General features: G+C 36.3%; 1 long non-coding RNA gene across 8 annotated transcripts in view; it reads left to right on the top strand.

Annotated features, from left to right (window-relative positions):
* The first annotated feature begins 9,355 nt into the window (after positions 1-9,355).
* LOC132332585 (uncharacterized) overlaps positions 9,356-25,708 on the top strand; it is a 71,087-nt gene continuing 54,734 nt past the window's right edge. For 4 of the 8 annotated variants that reach the window (XR_009487941.1, XR_009487943.1, XR_009487939.1 and 1 more), the window contains exons 1-2: positions 9,356-9,865; positions 10,347-10,502. This is a non-coding gene — a long non-coding RNA (uncharacterized LOC132332585). Of the gene's footprint in view, positions 9,866-10,133; positions 10,268-10,346; positions 10,503-25,708 lie in introns of those variants that run through there. The other 4 variants (XR_009487942.1, XR_009487949.1, XR_009487946.1 and 1 more) reach the window with 4 other exon arrangements.

Genomic DNA, 25,708 nt, shown 5'->3' with positions numbered 1-25,708 from the left:
CGGAAACACGAGAAGTTTAGACTGTTTCCTGGGTGAAGTCTGTGGTGCAAGAGGGACTCCTCTCTCCTCGAGGAATTTAGAATTGATTATCTAAAGGGTGGTAACGGAATTAGGAAATTTGGTGGGGGGAGGAGGAGGAAATTTGGAAGGTTTTCATCCTGTGTTCTGTGTGTTTTTCCCTGTAGTTTTAGGTTGATAAAGTTTTTTTTCCTTTCAGTCGTAAGTTGGAGCCTGCTCTGCTCTGTCTCTGATCACATCTCAGAGTAGATACCAGGAGAAGAGGTATTCTCATGGAAGCACTGGCATTTCGCCAGGCTCAAACCATGACACATGGAAAATTCACTAAAATAATTTTATATTACTCCCAAATCCTGTTTAGATCCTGTCACAATCAAGATTTTAAAACCAAACAAAAATGTAGATACAACTCATGTACTAAGTAGTCTCCTAACTTCAGACACCTTCTAGAGCATATAGCAAAACCTGGCACTCAAATAGGACTTTACTTGCCCATATTTCCAAAGACACACCACTGGGCCATTTCATCACTCCACCTCTTGCCAGTCAGTCTTAATTTTGTGCAATACACATACAATGAAATAAAGAAAATATATACACTGAAATTTAACTGGTTTTAGAGTTTATTGAAAGTTAAAAAGGAAATTATGATTTATTGAGTGGTTTGCAGTTAAAATAAGCTAAAATTCCTGGTAATTTTAAAGGCATCTCTTCATGATAGATGATTAACGCTAAAGTTTTAAAGAAAGCCTAAGCTTTGAACTAGAGCCTGTCTCTGTTTAAACTGCTGAAAGAAAATTTTAATAAAGTTTTACAGTATTTTTGAGTAGCAACTATGACTAGATTTAAAAATCCCAAACTTATATTAATTTCATCTAATTCAATAAATCAGTTTATGTTGAAATACATACTACTGATAGTTTATATTTTACTTGATCTGTTGCATATTAGTTAGTTTATATAACTAATTAAGAACTTTAAATTATTAATATGACTTAATGTGACTTCTAGTTTCTATACACGTTCAACACTTTATAAATATTAAAGAATGGTATCAACTCTGTAAAGAAAATATTTTAGTATGTCACTTATTTAAATTTGCATTATGAATTCATGCCTTCGTATCACTAGTTGATATTTTACTAGAAGTTTAGCATGATCCTTAGGTTGTTCAAAGCATAATTTTGTATAATCCTCTGATATTCAACAGGGTCGAGCACAAGGTCCTGCCCCTGTTCAAGGCCTCATTGAATGGGGCTTCAGGAAACCTTGCTAGTGGGAAGTTTCTCTGATCATGGCAGGAGAGTTGGACTACATGATATTAAGATGTCATTTCCAACCTGGGCCCTTCTCTGAAGCTATATAATTCAAAATTTTAGGGGTTTTTTTAGGGAGGTTCATATGGAAATTTCAGACTGCAAAAGAATATTTGTGGTTTTTGCTGTTTCTAGATTTAAATAACCACCTGAATTTATCTGCCTTTTCATGCACATTTTGTGTCTTTTATTGGTTGCCATTCTCTGCTGCCAGAAGCTAAGATATTATCATCCCACTGCTGGATTCTGAGGTTGCTGCGGTTTTCTGATTTTCAGAGAGGAAATGGGTTAATACCATCACACTGTTATCGGCAGCTTGAGTCTGCCTATTTCTACTAGAGAAGGAGACATGCAGTGCCTTTTTACCTACTTACAGACTGCAGGCTTTTAGCTTGAAATCTTTTTTCACAGTTCAGATTTTTCACTCAGGCAGGCAGGCAGTCACTCAGTCACTCACTCAGGGACTCTTTTCCCTTCCCCAGGTCACTCTCACACTCTTTTTGTTTGCATAATCTGAAAGGGGTTTTTTTCTCATCCACTGGAATATTTACAACTGAAATATTTTCTTGCGCCTGACACTGTGTTTGGGTCATTGGATATTTTATAATCTCATGTTTAACTTGGTTATATCACACTGCAATCATATTGGAGCATATTAGAGATGTACTAAATGGAAATACATATGTACATTTTTAATATATTTTATACATATAGATGATATCTTTTTAAATCCATCTGTCTCCTTATTTCAGCACACTGAAGGCATATTAAAGATTGTTAAGCATTCAGGGATGGCTGAAGTGCCATAGTAATTGCAGAAGTGGTGCAAGAAGCAAAGGGATACTCAAAGCAGTTAACAAACACTCATGGCAAGTATATTGTAATGATCAGGCTCTGCCTTTATTGGGATTTCAGAAGCAACTGGGGATAAATAAATCACATAAATGTATTCAGGAGCACAAATCTAGAGCAAACGCCAAAGAAATTGTAAACTGGAGAATCTTCAAAATTAACAACTAGTACAAAAAAGCATGTGTCAGCTGCTTGGAGGACCAGTTGATTGCTTTTCAGATACAGATCTGGGGGAAGGAAAGTGGATCTTTAAATGTCACTTGGGGAGGGGCAGAATGGGAAGGAAAAACTAAGAAAAGACATCCATGAAGCAGAAGAGCCTTTAGTGTATTTTGAGATCTTGACAGATGTACTTATGATTAAGTTTGGCTGTGAAAAATATAGATGTCATTTCTGTTTTACTAGTATGAGACAATAAAATGTCAGCAACTCACAAGTAACTGCAACTCGTATAAGACAGCCACAAGGATAACATAATCTTGCCAAGTTCCACTAGTAATTATATGTGTACAGGCAGCAATTTTAAATTGCTCCTGCAGAATGCAATAAAAACATAAATCTGAAGTTTAATTCTGTAAATTTACTGTTACCAAATGTTTGCTCATAACATATTTATTAAAATTTAGGTCTGTGTTTGAACAGTTTGTTGCATAGTGACAGAACAATCTACAATATAAATTGCAAAGCTCTGGAATAGCATCAAAATGAGTTTCAAATGAGATAGTCCTACAAAACAGAGGCAGCATAAACACTTGGACTGTTTATATGGCTTGAACAAGGCTGAAGAATGTACTGTCCTATGTTGGCATAAAGTATAAAGCTGGGAATTTCAATTAATTGTTCTAGTACAGGTACAAACCACTGTTTTTTATAGTTACCACTGAACCCTTAACGTTTCCATTAACTCAGTAAGGGTAAAGGAAATACTGAAGACCTAGTAAACATTGTTTGTAAGCTCAATGTTTCCTGAAAGGGGGAAAAATATTTCTGTAGTAGTATGTATTGCCTATTGCTATGAACATACAAATAGATCTAGAGTTCCTGAACAGCAATAAATGGGTGGTATTGTGCAGAAATAAACTGGAGCCTGTCAGCTTCCTGTCTTCCTGTAAAATAGTTATAGAAGATGCATTTGAAGAAGATGTTGTCCACGGAGATAAATGTTGTCTTTGTGATAGGAGAGGGAGTGGAAAAGGTTTTGAGTTTATCAATTTGTCTGACATCCATGACAGTGAAAAACTAGGAAATAGAAGAAGGAAGAAGAATATATGCTGTCAGTTCTTTTATACTTTACAGCTAAGGAAAAACACCTACTTTTTAGAAATGTAACTACTTAGATTTTCACTATTGATTAAATAAAGCAAAAGATCTAGACAATGATAAGTTTTATATGTGAGGAATCTGAGACTCTAAAAGCAAACACTTAGCAGAATTCCTGATTGCATAATTTTTTCCCTTAAGTATGCTGTGAAAAGCAGCTGAATTAGTAGCAACTGTGGGAGCTGGAGAGAAGCTAACGAAATTTTCTGAGCCCTACCTGGCCATCTGTAAGCTTCTTAATTAACCAGAGCAACTATCAAACTATCAAACTGTTGCCTGTCAGAATAGTTGCAAGATTTTCTTAGTAGGATCTGGATCAGTACAAATGCACTGGGTTTGGAGAAGTGTTTGCTCCTTGGGCTGGCCTAACAAACAAATGCTCCAGTAGCATCAGCAGCTAGGGTGGGGATGGAAAACTGACTGTACTTTGTGACACCAAAGGCAACTTTAGCCTGGTATCCCATTTTCAACAGTGATGAAAAGTGAAGGTTTAACAAATAATAACACCATCAGGACAGGTTATATGGTAATTCCTTCTGATAGCCTTGTGTCTTTGTCCTGTTTTCACTTTGGGGACTCAAGAGTTTGATGGGATTTCCAAGCACTTTGTAATGCACTATGACTTTTCCATCAGCATAATCACTGGATTGCAAAGGCTACTGAGCCTTCAGTCCAGTATTTGGCCCTCTGGAGATCTCCTAATTGCAGGTTACCAGAAACAGGGACAATAAACCAGGGGTGCATTGCTGTCCTATTCTCCCAGACAGTAGGGCAAGTGCAACGCTCAGCATGCTGTAGCAGGGCAGACTTGGAAAAGTTCAAAAGGTGCTCAAAAGCAGAAGGGGTGGTCCTGTGCCACAGAGCTGTGTGCTGCAGGCTTTCTCCATCTTGAAATAATACAGGGCATGACTGGAGATGACAAATAAAGCAGAAAGCCCCTAGTTTAGTTTCTGCCAAAGGCACAATCCCAGTGAGTGCTGAGGAGCATCTATGGAAGGAAGCTTCCCTGTTCTTGTTTCAGAGGTCTGTGAAGCAGGAGCTGTGTGAATGTACTGTGCTGTGAAAATGGAAAAGACAATGACTTTTGAGGAAAAGTTTATGTATGGTTCATAGCATCTTCCCCTGTATCACTGTCTTTTCTCTACACTCCTGAATCATAAAAAGGTTATTGATACTGAAACCCCCCAAAGTGTCAGCTTGTGATCTTTCTGGCCTATCTCTTTGCCTGAGTCATATGCCCTGTTTCTTCTGACTTCTGTTCTGTTCAAAAAAAAAAAAAAAAAAAAAAAAAAATTCCTATTTTCTGTATTTTTTAACCCACTCCACTTCACCACTGCTGAAATCACAGGAACAGTTTAACAGCTTTCTACTAAAAGACCGTCTCAAGTGCAGTTCCAGCTGAAGTAAAAAAAAAAAAAAAAAAAAAAAAATGTACATTTATTAATACTTCCGTTTCCATAGCAGTGAAGAATTCAGACTTCTCCCATGTTTTGACAAGCTGTCTTTGTACTGAGAGACCATAGTGATCACAAGTGGGTTTTATGCTGAATCCTTTTGTGATATCAGCTGCTTATTAATCAGGAAATGGCAAATACATGGATAGTAGCATTGCCAGACATAAGGGTCTGGTAGTCTGTCACTCTTCTTCGTACTACAGAAGTGGTCTCAGAGAAATTTTGGCTGTATGAATGACAGGAAGATGCAGAGCTGAAGACAGGCAGGTAATTACTCTGAGATTTTTTCGCCCTTGAACAAGCTGACCTGGAAGTGAGCACTCAGTTAAGAATGCTATAGGAGTGCTGCAAAGTAATAATTTATGTCATTCTTTAAAGAGTATCTCCCTTGAGCTTTACTGAGTAGGTAGATGCCCATGCCAGATCGACCAAGACAGCTCTATTAGATATGAATTATTTTACATCTCTTGCCAAGGTATAGCTACTGTGTTTCACATAGGCTGCAGAGCCCTCTCTCTCCCCCACCTTACTTACTGTCTATCTGCACTGTATATCCAAAATATTCTATTAACTGCTGAACTTCTATTAGCTTTTGATGGGGAAAAAATGCTAAATTGAATTCTTTGTAATTTTTTTTCATTCAGTTATTAAATGCTACAGAATATACATTCAGTAATGAATCTACTTCAGAGAGTTAGGTACTATGTGATTAGTACAATTAAAACTTCTTCAGACTCTGAGACAGATAATTTAGTTGATATGTATTACTACAATCAGAAAGTTTCATTTGAGTCTTGGACATGGAAAAGTCATGGAAGTTAGTTATTTTGAAATGCTGATGGCCTAACTAGATTGCCTTGGAGAGTGATCATGCTGAGATTGCAAGTGGGAATAAAAGAAGAAACCCTTGTGGTAGGTGTTAAATCCATCAACTGTTAGTCTGTCAAACTTTGCATACATCATCGATGACCAGACTGCAGCAGTCTGAATACAAAGGTGTGGCTTTTCAAGTAAGTGTGAGGCAACCTCCCTTTTCCCTACCCCTTTGTGCTGCTGGTTTCAAGAGGAGTCTGGATAGAATCCTTACATCTGACCTGCACAGAGGCAATGAAAACAGGGAGATCTGTAGAGTGCATATAGTGGAGTTTAAGGTAAAACCAAAAGTATTCCAAAGCAGTCATGAGTTCTCCACACTGCAGGTTGTCAGGTGTTCATCAATCTCTTATCTTCTGCCTTTGGAAAGAGTCTTTCTGCTTGTGTCAGTGATTTGTCTGCCTCTGTCTCTTTGGGAAATTTCTCTGTGGAGAAAGTCAGATTCGTTTTTCACCCAGAAACAGAAGCATTTTTCAGGATGTATTTAAAAGCAGTATTTCAAAGGATGGACAGCAACATTTTTTTTCTTCTTGTTTATTTAATCAGATTTTGAAAAAGAAAACACAGCTATTAATTCAATGGAATGCTTGCTTTTATGAAACTGATCTTTGCCACAGCAACTGACCAAAGGATACTCTTACCTTGGATATTTATGGATGTATTTCTTCAGCTGGAAATATATTTCCTTATAAATTAGACAATAAGGTATTTTATCAGAGTTTCAATATTGCTGCTTATACTGGCATTGCATTTTATTTCTTAGGGTGGTTACATAAAGCCTGAAAAGAAAGAATGTACTGCTTTACTTCACAGAGGGTTCTACTGCTTAATTAACATTTGTTTGATTTTGTGTGTATGTTGTCATTGATCTTTAATAGGAGGTTACAAAATTAAAATATTGACAATTTTGAGACACTTCTCTTTGGCATCTCCATAACCTGAGGATTATTTGAATATTCAAAGTAACTTCAATGAATTTCAGAACTGATCTTGTGGCCCTTTCCCCTTCCCCTTTCCTTTTTCTTTTTCCTTTTTCCCTTTTCCTTTTTGTTTTCCTTTTCCTTTCCTTTCCGTTTTAATAAAACATGCATATATATTCAAAACTAAGTGAATGAAGCAATTCTAACTCTTTTTCTGCTCAGAGTAGGTGTAAGGCAGATTATAGGGTTTTTTCCATTGGCTTTCAATTTGGAAATTAACCCTCACTGTCTGTAAGAATGGATTTCCTAGTGTACAAACTTATGTGATTATTTGAGAGGGCTATGAATGTACAGGTTAATAATAAACAGATATGTCTGATTCCTTCTAGCTCTAGGTGTAAATTACAGCTCACCCCTTTCCAAGAGGTAGAATACTCTTTCGCCGTTCATTTTGCATTTGAATTCAATGTTTAGAGCTGAACACATATTCTTCTACTAGGATAAGAACCAGGCAGTACTCTATGATAAAATAATAATGATTAAAAAAAATGCCAAACAGCAGCAGCAGCAGCAGATCAGTGGAGAGAAGCCATGAGGCTGCTATCAAAGTGCACATAGCAAGGAGGTGTAAGTGTTGTTTCCTGATGTTGCTCCTGAGGCGTCGCATTTCTACCACAGCAGAAGTGCTGGGATTTTCTTATATTGGAACAATTAATTTCTGGTTCCCATATGTTGGTATAAAAAAAAGCTAAATTTTTTGGCATGGTACCACAATTTCTTATGAAATAGCTGGTCATGGATTCTTCCAGCTACTGGAAGTGTTAAAGGGAGAAAGACAACAAGGACAAAAGAAGAATAAGGGTGGGATTGAAGAAGTTGCTATAATTAGTTCGAAAAGGAAGAATTTGTTACATTTCCAGCTCAGTATGCTCATCAACACCACTGGAGAATGTGCAGCACACGTTAAACAATTCCTTTCTGCTCTGTAAACACAGTCATGATTCCCTGCAGTGCACAAGAAAAGCAATTCCACTACCAATAAACTACAGAAACACTTCTACCAGCCACCTCTGTTTCATTAAAAATTCCATCTGTCTAACACTTCTGACTTTCTAGAACCTGATACATCTTTTTTATCAGTTTCTTTTTTTGAAGTTGATCAAGACTAGAGACCATTCATAGTCATAAACTTCTAAATATTTTTTAGATTTTGTTCAGTTACTTTCTTCAGAATTCACAGAATTATTAGGTTGGAAGAGACCTTAAAGATCATCAAGTCCCACCCATGCCCTAACACCTCAACTAAACTCTGGCCTTCCTAACCCTCCCTAGAAATATTGTCTATGTAAAAGTCATAATTTGTATTTTTGCATCTATATAATATCTGTATCTCTCTATATATTTGATTAATACTGATACAGTAATGTCTATATGATTGAATGTTGGAAACTTCTTTCTGGTAACAACAAAATTACAAGTTTGCAATTCATATCCTTTCCTTTCCTATCTATTTCAACATTTGCTTTAAAAAGTTCTTTCTTGCTCCAGCAGTAATGTAAAAGAGCCTCATGGATCAAGGGCAGACGTAGCTATGCAGAAAGAATGTCAACCCCTGTTCTTCTAGTCATACAGGGAGACAGTACAAGCCAGTGTGAAGGCAGGCAGGGTACACTGCACCCTAGGACTGCTGGAAATGGTATCTTTGGGAAGCTTGTGGAGCTTGAGATGGTGAATGAAACCACATTTTGAAATGTAATAAAAAATCCTGCTGACGTAGGAGCGAATCACTGCAAAACAGAAAGTGGAAACTTCAGATCTGGAACTCATGAAAGACATGGTCTGCTCTTTCTTGGCTTCTAGAGAATCTCCTTCTCTAGTGAATGCTACTGTGCTTTGGCAGAGACTGAACTTCTGCTGTGGGAGCATCAGATTATCCCAAAAAATGAAACCATGTTGTGACAGCCATAAAAGTGTCTGAAGAGGAGACCTTCTCTGCCAAGGACGGAATACATATAACATTTAACTTGCAAGCTGAACTCATTTCAGAAAACTGAGATATACTCAGGCTTTCTCAGAAGACTGATAAACTAATGGTTTATTTAGCAACACAAAGGTCTTCTCTCCATCACTCCTTTTTAAAAAGCATGGTAACACTGAAATATTTGCCCTTGCCTCCTTCTACACAAAAGGTAGTTTCACTGAGGAAAAAAATACAGAATTGGGACAGATGGCATTTCTGAAGATGAATAAATGTGACTTTCTCCAGAGTCTGTCAAAATGACTCCTGTAGAAGGCAGGTATCTATCATCAGAAGTGACACAAATGGCCCCTTTGCTCCTAAGTAAGGCAAGGTATTATAATATTTGAGGTAATTTCCTCCTCTTCTTTAACACTGCTGTTGCAGGCAGCAAGCGTTCAGCTTCCATTAGAGTTATTCAGTCAGCCTCTTTGGGAGCATGTTTGTCAGGCACTGGCCCATTCTTTGGTGCTCCTCCAGGGCATGTGCCTGGCATCTGTCAGAAGCAACAAGGTTAGGAGGCTTATGAAAGCCCTGCTCTGCACAAACAAATGTCTTGCAGCAAGTCCCACATTTCAACCCCTCATTCTCCAGTTCAGTGTTTAGGATACAGCATCACAAATAAGACAATGCTCAGTGAATATTCACTCTTCTATTCGTTGAGACTGTTGCAATTACTTAATTTTTTCTCTAAGGGTGAAAGTTGCAGTTCAGCAAACTAAGGATTTCTGCATAGTCTTTAAGATTTTCAGGGGGTTTTTTGTAGGTTTTTCTTTTTTTTATCCAAGCTACATCTCTAGAAGAGCTTAAGAATGAAATTTTATCATTAAGAGCATTTTACTGTCTGGGATGCATGTTACCCCAGCTTGTCTACTGTACAGTTAAATTAGGCATAGAGGGAGCAAGGTTGCTGAACCTTGCTCTGAAAGAGGAACAGAATTGAGATCATGACCTCCACACATGAATTCAAGTTCTGGATTAAGGTTTAAGCACTGTCTTTGTAATCTTGGACTTCCTTATTGATACATTTCTCTTTAAAAGGAAAATGGATTTGATGTGAGCACTCTGTCTGTCCAGAAGTACTGATCTCTTTTGGTAAGTTCCCTCAAAGGGCTTGAATTTTGTGTCAGCTGTAACTACTTATTTCATATTTATTGTATTTTACAATAGCACAAAACATATTTCCACTTAGCTTGATTCATTGCACAGCTTAAGACAATGTGACAATGGTCACTGAAAAAAACTTCTTTAAAGTGTAGGGAGAAAGAATGCATGTAGATTTTTCAGGCATGACATTTCAATAAACTGACCTTTGCAATACTGTTTGAATGACAAGAACACAAAAACCTCATTGGAAACATGACATTTACTTTCAAATATTTCCATTTATCCAGCCAGTGGTGTTTTTTTATGGGATTATATTTCAAAGTTTGATTTTCTATTAGTTTTTCTTAACATTTCTGTTTGAACTTGTGCATTTATTTGAGTTTGCTGTAGGTAGGCAAATGGAGTTTCTAATGAAACTTCCTGCACAAGCTGAAAAACTGAGCTTCTAACATTTTGTTTTTCTTCACAGCCGAGCTAATACCTTTTTTTTCTGGATCATCTTTCAAATGCAAGTGCTGTTATGGATTTTGAACACTGAATACACTGAATTACATCTTAGCCTGGGTGAACATTATCACAAGGATCAATACCTCAAGAACTACTGGCTACCTTAAATTCCATTTTTGTAAGTATATAAGCTCTGCAGTCCCAGTATTAAAATCATTATAAATCTGTAAAACATTGTTTAATTAACTGCTTAGCTAATCTTGTTCTTAACAAAATTTAATTGTTGGTACAATTAAGACTAATTTGTGTTCTGATTTTTATGAGCAATGTTAAAAGCTGGATTATTGGAGTGATTTAGTAGGAGGATGTTCTCTGTATTGATTAAAAGGGTATTCTTGTCAGCAAGCACAGTGCTTTCAGGTATATAGATTAGGCTCTGACGTCACATATATGAAAGCATATAAAAATTTAAATTTCAAAGTATTAAAAGTCTAAGTTATTAATTAGATGTATTATGTTCCGTTTACAATGTGAATAACTCATTCATGAATATATATGCCCTTATAAAGTATTTTGGGAAACTAATTTGAATGTAACCTTTGCAATATGGAAATGCATTAAAGCATTTTATTCTACTACCTGATTATCCTATCCCACTTTCTCTATTATTCTATTTTAGTCTTCTGTCTTCACATTAGTTTGCTTTTCCAGGTTCTGTTAAAATTGAATTAATTGCAGTTTTCTATACACTTTTTCACCTCACTTCCTCACCTCACTTTGGTTCCATATGCTTAGTACAAAACAAAAATCTTTCAAATTACTGAGATAGAATTGCTCTTTCCGTCTGCTTTTTAAGGCCTTAGAATAATTTCCCTTCACATCTATTTCTTTTTAAAACATTATATTCTTTTATGCGTTCCATTCTGTGTGAAAGAAGAAACCACACTTCATGAGGCCAAATTTTTTTCCCACTTAAGATTTGTAATAGTAATTCATAACACTGGAAGTAGAATCTGGCCACAAGTAACTACTATAACTGTAAAAAATTTTACAGAAGGGAATCCTTCATAAAAGAAGTATATTATTTAATTTTCCATTGAACAGTTTGTGGATTTTTTTATAAATCTTACAAAACCGTGTATTTATAGTATTATTTCTAAAAATACTTTGTACATAAGAATATTAAGTTCATTTAAATCTTCATCATTTCAAGATTTAGGCAGATTTTTATTGAATTGCTTCATTGCCTTCAATATGATTGTTCAAATAATCAGAAGAAACAATTTACTGAAAGCTATCTGCAAAGTCACATCAAGTAGAGATAAGTTTGCCTTGGTATGAATAATCTTTCACACATAGTAAAGACAAATTTCTAGCACATCAAAGACTTTCTCTGCGCTACTCTGCCTCTGATGTATTCCAAACTTTGATAGGTTAGCACTTAGCAGAACAATTGCTTTATTGTTTAATTTATAATACTCTGAAACCAGCCCTGATAGAACTCTTTGGAATCTAACATGCTGAGTAGGTTTTTCTTAAAACAACCTTTTTAATTTAAAAGGTTTTAGCTATAGACAAATTCTTCTTAGTTGTATCTCCATTATTTGTAAGACAGTGTCAATATGACAGATAAAGCAACAGTACAAAATCTATTTATTAGTTACTATCCTTTCTATAGCATTTCAATCTATAGTGAAATTTCAAGTAATCTATGGAAATTGTATTCAACTAAGACGAAGTTTTTTTTTTTTCCAATTTATTTTGTCTTCCATTGGACATGGGGAAAAGTACTACAAGCTGGGGACAAGAAGAATCTGGACCAAATATATTTTTATCCAATAGAAGTGAAAATTTTTAATGTCACTGATGTTACAATTGTTAAAGAGTAATTGAATCGATGAGATTAAAATTTTCAAACATTAAAAAAATGCAATTTTTTTTTTTTCAGAATAATTGGCATATTTCAGAAAGAGCCTATTCAGATTTATGTGTTTATTTTACCCTCCAAAAATTTCACACTATTACGGACAGTATATTAGTTTCCATTTTTAATTTTTTTAAATTTTGTTTTTAATTTGATTTTGTCTTTTCTAGACAATGCTGTTAAGTATTTACTAAAAATAATTTCTTCAGCCTGAAAAAGTCAATTAGTTTTTGTTCTGGAAAACAGTTTAAGTTGTGGCTTAAATTTTCTTTCTCCTAATTTACATAGAAACATAAAGTGCTGGCAAGTACCAGTCCTGTGCAAAGCAATTCAACTTTCTTTGCTCTAATTGCTACAAAACCACCATGCATGTTGTTTTCCCAATAAATTAGAATGACAGAGTGGTAGATTCACACACGATTTTCTAAGAGATTTTTTATTTCTTTCCTAGTCCACCATGACTCATTTCAAAAGATAGAAGAAATTTAATAATCTGGTAGGAACATGTGGGAACTACTTAAATATTTGCAAAATGTAAGGAATGTATGTGTTTCAGATGTCATCACTACAGCACAAACTGCTCTAAAAGGTTCTGAAGCATTTTAAAACCTTTATTTTTCAACAAATTGACTGATAAACTTTTAGCTTAGGAAAAATTCTTGCTCCTGCTTGCTTATAGTATTGGCATCATACTGTTGATGTATCTTTCATGCTTTGTTTGACTGTTTAGTAAAAGAAGTCTTGCATTCAATCACAGTTTTGTGAAAATCAGTTTTAAATATCCTGCAGAGTGGTTTTCCTAAACCATTTTATGCATAGATAAAAGACCTGAAGACCACAGGTTATATCAATGACATTGAATTCACTTGCTTCAAAGGGAGCTTTTATTTTGAATACAAACGGTAAAATCTTTCCCATTTCAATGTTATTTCTGCTTGAGTAGGAACAGAATAAAATCCATAAAATCCTGGTTACTCTGTCTACATTGGCCTAAATATTGTCTAAATTTTTGTCAAATTAACACGATTTTGATGCCTCCATTTTTATTTGTTCAAGCTATTTCAATGAGTGTTGCACCCAAATTCTTTACCGAAGACACATCACTGAAATATTTTTGTACCTCTGTGCCAATATAAGGGAGTGTTTTCAGTACTTTTACATCAGCAAAATTAATCTGGGCAGCATTCAAGTGGCAATGTGATACATAGAATTATTTTTGCAAAATTATTATGAAAATAGCTAGAACCTTTTTGGAATTGTAAGTTTAATTTTACTACTGTAAATATCAAAGACTGCAACAGAGATAAGTTGAAGCCTCAGGATCACCTGAGTAAATGACTTTGCAAATCATATTTATCTTCCACATCACTGCAAGTCTGCTCATTGTTTTGTGTACTTTGTACTACTGCATCTAATTCTGCCAGGTATTTACAAAATGTCAGCAGAGTCCTGGACTCTTTATGGGAGAGCAAATAAAAGCAGCCTAGTGAAACCTGCTTTTCTCTCTCAGTTTCTGGGAGTAAAGCTATGAAACTGACTATTCACCTGATTAATGAATACATCTGATTTATTAGATTAATCATTTTAAAATTCACCTCAAATTTTTAAAATACCTAGAATGCAAGATAAGATTTTATAGTGGTGGTTTTCTTCACAAGCCACGTGAAAACAAATGAGGTTGCTAACTGACAATCTGGTTACCATTCACTAGCAAAATGTCATGAAAGACAAAGTCACACAAGTCCACACATATGATGAACAAACAAGGTGATGTTAATTATCATGCAGAAAGTTGCAGCAAGACTTAGTGTGAGATTTAATGTAGTTTTAGGTGGCTCCTACCAGAGAAGGTACAGGTGGCTGGTTAACCCCCTGGAGATCTGGCATTTGATCTGGAATGGAGCAGACTTTTAAAAGCAGGTTTAGACACGATATGATTAATTCACCAGAAACTGTCCTTCACTTTGTCTTACATTCTAAATTTTTGTTCATGTCTGTTTTGCCATCACATTTCTTAAGTGATTCCCCACAGAAGGAAATAAACCTCACTTAAAATGAAGTCTGACTACAACAAACATTTTGTCCTTATTGATTTAATTATGAAAAGGTCTGTCTACTGAAACATTTTCTCTCTGTTGCTGGGTTAAATATGGGGAAATTCTAAACTTCTCCTATAGTTACTGAAAACATGTTTTGAATTATTAGCCTTGCTGAATACTTCCTTTATTAGTTCATTATGGATTTTCCCCTGCTAAGGTCTCTTAAAAAGTAACATTGTATATTTCCGTCTATTGACATTGAAACTCTTTGGTCAGTGCTTCAGAAAAAAAAGTGGATTAATGAAATTTGGTTTTCTTTTCCATATTCAGCAAATGACCAATAATGATCCTAATAATGTTGTCTGGGTCTGGCAGATGAAGAAATATTGATTTTTTAAATTACAGTGTGGACTGGGTATAGATAACAGCAGAAGCAGGACCTCCAAAAGACCTTTTGGTTTCGTTATTACCTGGAATCATGAATTTGTGACTGTTCATCTAGAAACAATCTCCTTGCATGTTGGGTTCAGTACAGTTAATCTTTCAGTGGTCTTTTTCAATCCAGGCAAACATTTATCTTCACACTTTCCATTCTGCCCTGGTAAAGTATCAGTATTTTGTTTTTCACATTCAAGATATGATATAACTACAGTTTAAAAGGCACCTGGTAAGATTTGAGGCAATCAAACTTCAGCCAAAGAACATGGCTAAATGTGTTGCAATGTGTACTTTTGAATCACCCATGGTCCTCCTTCCAGTTATATACTGTAAAATTTTCTCTACAGTGTTTCTTGAATACATGTAAATACCTAAGCTTCTTGGCTGCTGTCACAAACAAAGTCTGTGCCTAACCATAAGTTTATTAACACTTAGAAATGTAATATTGATGGTGTGGCAGCTCATAGAAATATGTGTAAATGGAGATAGGAGATAAAGAGAAAAACTAGGGTTCCACATTGATTCTGAAATTCTTTGTCCACTGAATAGGTATTCAACTTTATTAGAGCCTTGAGCACAAAGGGATCTGCCTCTGAAATGGTATTACAGGACTAGATTTCTTTAACACCAGATGCATTCATGCAAAAATGCAAGCACACAGCAGTAAAGTATTGGGAGGCTTTATTAAATTCAGCACTCCCTCCCTCTGCCTTCCTGAACAACTGCATGTAATTTATTTGCCTTAATAGCATTAGACTACAAATGTTAGCTTAATGGGCACTGGAAAGTTCTTGCCTTTTCCTACAGGGCAATCAATGCTTACTGACAAAATGAATTCAGCAAATGTCCTTCGCAACATACAGAATATTATTCATGTTTGTAGGTAAACACAGTATTTATGGTTATTTTATTGTATTTGCCATCAGCAGAAATAAATTTTTAAAGTTCACCATAAAGTCTTACCCCATTCAAATGAGTGTAGACACTTAAAGGAGGGTAGATTGGGGCTTCTTTTTAGACAGACAAATTGCAGACTTATTGAGAAATTAAGGATGACAAAGGCATAGTTTATTTACCCCCCAAGCAGGTAGTTATGGTCCATAACAGTGACTTTTGTTATATAACAGCTTTGAGCACAGAAAATTGCCATAGTTTTTCTGACCATGGCCACAGCCACAGGCAAAGAGGAATTCTTTGCATTTAACCACAAAATCTAGCCACTAGTGGAATGTGGAAATCACATTCAGTGATTGTCTCTCCCAGGATATGAGACAGCAAAATTATCACTTTTCAATCATTAGTGGCCACTGATAAATTACTGACAAATGAAATCACTGTATCAGACCCGGCCATTGGTATTATATATTATTATGACAATTTTTATGGGAAAGGAAGGGAAAATGCAGCTACAAATTGTTTAAGATATATTGGATTGCTCAGTATTTTCTAACCATGTGCACATACTTATTTATGCACGGTTGATAGGTGATAATAAAAGTCTAAAAGGATATATTTTGGGTTTTTTTCTTCTTGTAGCTTTACTGCATTATGTAAAGTCAGGCTTGAAACTGTTCTGGAAGTAAAAAATGAAGAAACATTCAGAGCAAGAAAGTAGCTATGAAGCAAGTGATTTCTTTCAAAGTATGACAAAAGCTATTACTCCAAAATAATTAACTTGCAAATTACAAGGAATTTTGAGGAGTAAATATGCTCTCCATTTCTTGTGTCCAACTCTGTATAATACAATGAAATAATCTATTCTTGGATAGCTTGTCTTGTTAGAAACATCAGGAAAAGGCATAGAAAGTATCCAGCAATTCAGGTTTGCTTAACAAAGCAGTAATACAATCTTCCCTACAGAATTTCAAAATAACATTTCGAATAATCTATTTATACTTTGAATTATTTGGGGCATATTTGGCAGAGAAAGTGACACATAAGCAGTAGATAACAAAATCTAATAAAATCTGTTATTTTTCTCTATACTCCCAGCAATTCCAAGTTGCAATCTACTTACAGCGCGTCCCACAGCAGTGGAAAAATAATTTCAACTTTGTGTAGAGGCAAGAATACTATTTTTGCTTAATGTAATGCTCATGCATCTCAAAAAAAGTGAAACTCCTCTATTTGGGGAAACCAAAGAAAAATAAAGTAGGAGGATTTTGGCTTTCCAAAAGCTTGTCCCTTGAATAGAGAAATACATCAAGCAGTGTCCAGCAAAATTTGATATTACTCTGATATGACTGCAGGAAATCCTGTCTCCCTGAGATAATCACCACTCAAGGCTCAAGGTAGTAGAATACCTTAAATAAGCATTAAATTATTTCACAGTTATAAATATGTATTGAAAGAAAAAGCCAAAAATGGTATTAAATATTTTAAAAGCTGTGGAACATGACAGGAGTGGTAATCCAAGAATCAAGTACTCTTATCCTGAAAGCCTGTAGCTTTCAGAAGTGTAGGATATGAATTTTTATCTTTATCAAGTCAAAAAAAGTACTGCACAAGTACTCAGGCAGCTTTAGAAGCAAAAATTGTCTGGCAGAGTCCCCCACCTTGGACTGTCTGTGCAGGAACATTTGTTTGCTGACCAAGGCTAAGACAATGCTATTATGTAGGTAAGTCCCTGGTGTTTTTTACTGCTGTAATGATATCCATTTTTATTCTGCTGTTCATTATAAAATGATGTTAACAGACTAAACAAACAACACGGTTTTAATGACTAAAGCCGATGTTTTAACTGTTTGATTTCCATGAAATATGTGTTTGACATGTCATTGTGGTAACTTCTGCAGTTAAATTGTTGTTTGTCCATCTATTGCAGCAGTAGCACTTTGCAAACATTTTTGGATTGAGACATGACAAACATTTGCTTAAATAGTTAATCATTGGAAGAGTACTGACATCATAGTAATGGAAAAAAGTCAGAACCTTGCAGCATAGTTTTATTAAGAGGCAAAGAATAACCTTTAAAAAGAAAACTGTTGTGCTTTGTTTAGATGGAGATAAGAACTCAACCCCTTACCATGACTTTAAATGAATCTGGAGTCTGCACACTGCCAATAGATACTTCATATGGATAAAGCTAAAGCAAGACTTCTCATTTTTGACATTTCTTTACTTTGGGAAGAAATAGAGAAAAGACACTGTCTCCAGGTTGTGAACTTACCCCTTTACCTAAATTCTGTTGATGCAAGTGGGATTTTCCTGTTTCAGGAATTTTGCTGCTTAATCTTACAACAAATTGAAATTCTGAATGTCAATATTCCTAAACTGAGGAAAATATTGGCATATCTAGTTATTATTGGCATATCTGGTCATTATTGGCATATCTAATCTATTTTTAAGAAGCTTTTTATGGAGTTAGTGTTTGTTGCACGCTGAAATAAAACAAAGGAAACTGTATTGTTTCCACAGGGTTCAGTCCAATCAACTTAACACTTAAATATTCCAAATCACTTTAAGGGGGGGGTATGAGGGGAAATATTTGAATCAAACATCAAATCCTTCCTGTAAAGACATACAGTCAAGGGAGTACTCTTCCTGCTAATATTGTGTGGTCCACTGTGCAAAAAACCAGCACATTTAAAAAACAACAATAAAAAAAGTGGAACAGCATGGCAAAGTGAGAAGTTACAAGAGAGGTTAAGCTCACTTTTTTATTTTTCTTTTCATCAGCATTTGCCTTATAAGTCTAAGAAAGCATAAAAACCACTTCAAAATTAAAAAAAAAAAAAAAAAAAACAAAACATAAAAAACTAAACCAACAACTGCCCCAAATACCCTCCCTTCTGCTGGTATGTTTGATAGTTTTCCATAAAAAGCAATATGTATCTTAGGATTTTATCAGCTTTCAGTTATTTGGGAACATGACAATAAATCAAGTGGTAAATCTTCTGGCTTAGCCTTCATGAGAGTTCATGCTGATGTTCCTAGGCCCAGTGTTACTGCTGAGAAGCTTTCTGGGCATGCTGAGAATAGTTCCTTTATGGCAATATTTTAAGATGCTGTCATATCATGCTGGCCCTTCAAACAGCCAGCAATAATGAAGAGCTGTGTTTAAATATATTTTTTTCATTATGCCTTAGCTGCTTGTTGAGGCCAGGAGGGAAGAAGGGTGCCTAATCTAAGAGCAAGAGTTGCTTCACTCTGACAAAGTTTTATCCTCTTTATAGTTATAGGGAGTGATGGAGGGCCCAGGAAAAAAAAAAAAAAAAAAGAAAAGCACAAGCTATTTGCTATTAACCAGGCAGAATTTCAGGTGTTTTTGTATCTCACAGTACAAATTCATCTTGAGCAGAATCATTCATGTCAAACTCATTCTTGCCCTTTTGTTGTGTTAGAGAGCTTCTTATTAAAACAGAATTTGAAATGTTTCTTAGGCAAAGGCAGTCAAAACAAAAGTTTGGCTGATACGGTATCTTGTCACATATAGCTGCCAAAAGCAGATGGCCAGGGAAATGTATGTGCTATAGCCTTAATATTCACCTGGCTCTGAGCCATGTTTGGGCCAGGGTTTATGAGCTGATTTATTGGTGTCTGTGTACTTATAGCAGTGTTGGCTCTTTGTTCCCTGACCATCCACTGGTAAGAAGGTACAAAGCCTGAGAGCAGCAAAGTCACACGAACTGATAGCTGATAGAGAGCACAGGGAGGGTGACGTTTCGGAGAAACAGCTCAGAAAAGGCATAAGAAAAGTCCAATCTCTTAAATATCACACCACAAGAAATAGCTCAGAAAAAGCCTTAGAAAAAGCCAGATTTTTAAATATCACACCATGAACTGTGGAGAATTTTCCTGTTTTGTGCAATTTTCCACCATGTTGCTGGATTTTTGCAGTATGTGATATTTGCTATGGTATTTATGCAGCTATTTTCTGTGCATCAAAGCATGTGTCATGAAAGGGAGAGCAACTCCACAACAAAGCTGGTTCCAGGCAGCTCTTGAATAATGGGTCACAACAATATCCTGGTCTTGAAAGCAGCCTAGTGTACTCCTAAGATAGCTAAACACTCAGATTTGATTTTCAGGTCCTGGGCAGCCTTAGAGATAGTAAAGATTTACCTCTATCCTCTATATTAACACTATAGGCTTACCAGAACATTTTCAGCTTGGCTGATGCTCTGCTGGGGACCAGCTCCTGCATAAATGTTGCAATTGTCAAATGAATTCGAGATGTTTTAATGCCTTAGGCTCAAAGGCTGCACTGGTAGCTTAAGAAGCCAGTCCCCAATTACAGTTAATGGAATATTATTTATGCCTATATTTCAACTGAAAATAAATTCAGTCCTAGATGAAGTATTGTGACTAGAAATTTGCAAATCTTTTCTGCAGTTCTGAATTCAGCTGGCTTACTGGCGTTTTTAACTGACTAATGAACTGAAAATGCGAACTGAGATTTAAATGAGCCATCCTATAAAGGCGATAAAGAGATATCCACTGACAAGTACAGTCCAAAAAAAAAAATCTCCAGCCAGAACAAAAACAGCTCAGGATTTTACATTAGATACTTGATATTCAGCATTTCTAGAACTCTTTGTGAAGGCAAAAGAGTGACATTTCATTAAAAAGAAAAGATTTTCTTTCATGGAAGGTAATCTAAGTTTTATTATGCCTGAGAAATGTGATTCGTTGTTTTGGGCAGCAATGGCATTTATGTTCCTGCTCATTAAGTGTGCAGTCTATAACCATATTTTCCTTTGTCTTTTTAAAAATAAATATTATAGGTACTAGGTCTGTATTATGTATTATAGCACATTGCAGAAATTGTTCAGCCTTTACATGAAATGAAATTATTTCAGCAAGCTGTTTGTTGGGCAAGTTCTATTGCATTACATGTGTCTAAAAAGTAAAGCTAGTCTCTTTATTTCACTCCTAAATTAGTTTAAAAATTAGATTTTAAGCATCATTTGTTCTAATGAAAAGACAGGATTTTATTTTTTAATACATTGAAGTGAAAAATCAGAAGTAATTGGAGTATATTTTTTGCAAATAATCTGATACAGATCCTTAAGGGTTTCTATTTCAGAGCACAGTCCAGGTATAGCAGCCTCCCAACATATGAAGGGGGCCTGTGAGAGATCTGGAGAGGGACTTTTCACAGGAGCATGCAGTGATAGGAGGAGGGGGAACAGCTTTAACCTGAAAGAGGATGGGTTTAGATTAGATATTAGGGAGAAATTTTTTATGTTGATGATGGTTAGGCACTGGAACACGTTGCCCAGAGAAGCTGTGGATGCCCCACCCCTGCTAGGCTGGATGGGGCTTTAAGCAGCCTCTAGCTGGAATGTGTCCCTGCCCATGGCAGAGAGGCTGGAACTGGATTATTTCTTAGGTCACTTCCAACCCAAACCATTCTATGAATAAATGATTCTGCAATTTTCACTTCTTATTTCAATCTTAGTGTCTTGATTAATCCAAAGAAGAATGCTGCTGAGAATACATTCTGGATTCAAAGGCTGCATCAAACGAGATTTACTACATGCAATTTCTGAATGCAGGACTACACCCCTGTAATCTGGATTCGTAACTGCTGTGGTTTTTAAGGATTTGTTGTATTCGTGGCAACCAATGGTGTTGAAGAAAAGTGTTAGCATCCTCTGAGTAACCATGGAAACCAAAACAATGTTTATGGGTTATTGGATAAACTGAACGACCTACATGGCATAAGAGATGCTTCATGTTTAATACTGTCATGATGTCTTCTCTATAAAGCATGAAGCAAAAAGCTATATAGAAGGAGTACAGCAAATTAAAAGATCTCTCTTCTCTGTAATTAACAAATTTAATGGGATAGTTATTAGCATTAGTTTGGGGGTATTTTTATACCTATTATTGATAGCCAGAGATACTTCATTTGAGTAGTACAGTGAACTGAATTATTCTTCATATTTCATGATATCAATATTTGGTCATAATATTGAGCAGCTGGAACTGAAAGTAGGGTGCTCAGTTGTAAATGAAGCCCCTCACAATTCCAGCATTTAATATTAGAGCATTGTGGCTGCACACTCAATAACCAAAAAACCCCACCTTCCTTTCTTTTTATTCTAATTCTTTTTAATTTTTATGCTAAATGTCATGCTTCTGTAAAATTCCTTATTAAAGGATTTTTTTTAATTATTATTTGAGAGATTTACTGAATTTCTCTGGCTTAGAAATTGTCTATTTTTTCTGTTTGAAACAAGCTGTTCCATCCTATGTCATCCAAGGAAAACATTCCTGAAAGAGCAAGAGTTATCAAATCACATAAAGTACTTCCAAAATCAGTTATGGTTTCGAGAAAGCAACTTCTCCATTGCTCCATTGCAGCACTGTCCCAAAAGACCACAAAGCTGAGAACTGTCTCAGGCTTAATAAATCTTTCTTCAGAATGCTGAGGGACAGTCATTAAATATGTTTGGTTTTGTTAACGTCTTCCTCCAGTATACTATGCAGAAAATATCTTTCCTTTGTTGGGCAGTGAGACACTGTGCATCTCCTCAATCCTACATAACTCACCCAGTGTTCATATGTTCCTCCCTCTGGAGTCTGGGCATGCTGCTTGTCTGCCTGGGGAGGCTCTGTACACAGACAGGGAAGGGCAATTTTGGGATGTAATTTAATACACTAACAATGGTAAATCATTTATGAAAACAGGCAATATTTTAGAAAAACAGATGCAATTTTTTGTTTCAGTATCTACTGCAAAGTCTGAAACAAGCAGACTTCTTGTCCATGCCATCAGCATTTTTCTCCGTTTGCAGTTCTAAATTATTTTTACTGTTACACCTGTGAATTTCAGCAAAGAAGAGAGGCTGCAAATAACAGTGTCTCCTTCCTTGTCTCCTGTCATATGAAAAGGCTTTATTAGATCTTGAAAGAACCATGTCAAATATTAAACAAAATTTATTTACAGTTAATTAAATTCAAGCTACATTTTATCATATAAGCAAAGCGTGTGCAAAGGCTATGATAAAAGTATTAAATAATAAAATGTAAAGAAAATTTCAACTGCACTGTGGGAACTGCTACAGGAAAAAAACAGAGTGAAGTCTCATTAAAGCAGACCAGATAAAAGTACCCTTGTAAAAATGAAGTAAAATGGGAACAAAACCCATTGTTTAGGGACAAATATGTTTTGGAAGAGAAGAGATCAAAAACTTTGTGTGGGTGGCTGATCCTTTGTTTCTTCACCTGACGTCCTGGATCTAATGTCCTTCCTGTTGACCCTGGTGAGAGAACATGTCAAAGGCAAAGCAGAGGGGACTAGCATTACTCAGGGAGTTAATTAAACCTGCAAATGAAGATTTCTATAAAGAGAACTGCCTTTGCTTTATGTGGCCAGAGCTTCTGCAACCAAACAGGAAGCGCATTGCTCATTTGTGTGGGCATGGGATGCTATTTAGCAGTCCACAGAGGGTATCTGATGAAATATTGGTCTTTAATCAGGGCAATGAAAAGATCACCCATGGCAGATATTCACTGAGGAGATGCTTGAATGCAGTTACAGGGAACGGAGAAGGTGTTGGAATAAATGTCAACAACACATTATGTCACCAAGCTTATTGCAGGAAAAATCACCAGCAGAGATTTAGGGTACGAACTCATCTGCTTTAAGACAAAGGATAGGAAGATAATTACAGCTAGTGATTTTACAGCAAAAAGTCAAATATCTGAAGTAAAATTAACTCCTAAAAAAAGATGTTTGTTGACATGGAAGACATGTCAGAAAGCAGAAGGGAAAGTGTCTAGTGGGTTGATGTGAGCTGGGGGTCAGGTGACCACCAGAGCTGTTCTATTACTCCCTTCTTTACTTGGACAGGGAAAATGTAATGAAAGGCTCCTGGTTAGAGATGAGAGCAGGGAGAGATCACTCACCAGTTCCTGTCACCAAAAACCAGACTGGGTTTGGGGAAATTAGTTCAATTTATTGCAAAAGAAATCAAAGTAGGTCAGTTTAGCATGTTATTTTTGTCCCTCTTCTTTCCCAGGAGGAGGACTCCTCACACTCTTCCCCTGTGGGGTCCCTCCTGTTGGAGACAGTCCTCCATGCACTGCCCCAGTGCAGGTCCCTCCCACAGGGTGCAGTCCATCAGGAATAGGCTGCTCCAGCATGGGTCATCCACAGGTCCAGAGGTCCAGTGAGCAATCCTGTTCCAGCGTGGGCTCCTCTCTCCATGGGTCCTGCCAGGAGTCTGTTACAATGTTGGCTACCCACAGGATCACAGCCTCCTTCCCTCTGGGCATCCACCTGCTCTGGCATGGGTCTCCTCCATGGGCTGCAGGGGAATCCCTGCTCCACTGTGGATATCCATGGGCTGCAAGGGCACAGCTGACTCTCTGTGCCCTGCACATGGGCTGCAGGAGAATCTCTGCTCCAGCACTTGCAGCACCTGCTATCCCTCCTTCTCCACTGACATTGGTGTCTGCAGAGACATTTCTCTCACATACTCTCACACCTCTCTCCATCTGCAGTTATGTTGTGCCGTAGATTCCCTTCCTTTTAACCACTAATCCCACAGGCCCTTCTAGTGTCACTGATGGGCTCAGCCCTGGGCAGCCTTGGGTCCAGCTTGGAAACAGCTGACATTGGCTCGCTTGGACATGGGGAACCTTCTGGCAGCTTCTCACAAAAGCCACCCTAGCAGCCTCCCCTCTGCCAAAAGCTTGCCATGCAAACCCAATACAAACTTCATTATCAAGCTGAAAGAGTGAAAGATAAGAGAACAATATAATTTGTCTGAGTTGCAATTCACAGGAGACAAAGAACAGTTTAATTATGGCCTTCGGATGAAGGTGAGTTTTATAGGATGTTTCAGAAAATAAATGTAGGAACATTAAGGAATACATCAGAGAAAACATTTGAAAACTGGAAAAGCTTAGTCATGTGGAAGGATGGCTCTTGAAAAAGGAATTGATTGGTAGGATAAACAAAATATGTCAGTAGCAAAAGGAACAGAGGAAATAATGCAAGGATGATGATCTAATGGAATTATCACATCACAGAAGGTTGAAATCTGACCTGCTGAGCTATTTAGAAGATATTATCTGAAGCTGATGTGAGCAAAACTGTGGTACATAAACTGATTACTAGTAGAAAAGCATGACAGTAAACAGCTGCTGTACCATAAGGGTTTATCTGCAATCTTGTAATTGAGGAAAACATAAGGTACACCACCTGTCCTTTTTTGCAACCTTCTTTAATTCAGTTATATGATAAATTGCACCAAAAGTTATTTTGTGAAATATTCAACTGCTATTTCACTAGTGATGATATGAGAGATTTTCTAATATAACACTTCAGGTGAATAAAGAGACCTTTAAGTACATTTAAAAAAAACCTAGAATGCTAAATATTTTCTTTCAGAAAGAGTGAAAAGTAAAAATCTAAAACAACTGCCAGATTTCACTTTTAGTGTCAAAGAACTTAAAAACATTTTTAAATACATTACAGAAGTAGCTATAGGTTTGTGGACTATTTGCCCTTCTGTAGCTTTTGTATCATTACTGGCAAATGGAAACACTTATTTTTAAGGCTGGCAATCACTCTCCCCTGTAAGAGATTTGTGATTTTGGCAGACTTTGAACATTTGAGTTGTTTTTTTTTTTTTTTCCTGAGCTCTTTCCAAGCTTTGTAAATTACTTTGTAAAACAAATTTTAAGATGGGACAATTGTTGCAAAGACCCTCTGGTCTTATCTTGTTTCCATTTGATTTAATGGAATTTCGAAGATAAATGTAACTAAACTAACTTTAGCTGCTCCAATTACCCCTCTCACATACTGCTAGCTGTAAACCTTTGAAAAAACTTTAATGGCTTATTGCTTCATCCTCTCTGGTGAGTTAGTTCTATGTACTTACATGGACTTTTCCACACTGTCTTCTCAGTGGCATCCTTTAAATGATGCAGGCTGTTATACATTAAATACTTTTTTTGAGAATAATTTTGCTTTAGTTAGAATCATAGGAGGGTTTGGGCTGGAAGGAGCCTTAAAATCTTTTA

The sequence above is a fragment of the Haemorhous mexicanus genome, chromosome 1 (genome assembly GCF_027477595.1).
Source record: "Haemorhous mexicanus isolate bHaeMex1 chromosome 1, bHaeMex1.pri, whole genome shotgun sequence".
NCBI classification, from domain to species: Eukaryota; Metazoa; Chordata; class Aves; order Passeriformes; family Fringillidae; genus Haemorhous; species Haemorhous mexicanus.
Note: the sequence above shows the minus strand (reverse complement) of the source record. Positions and strands in the feature narration are given on the sequence as shown.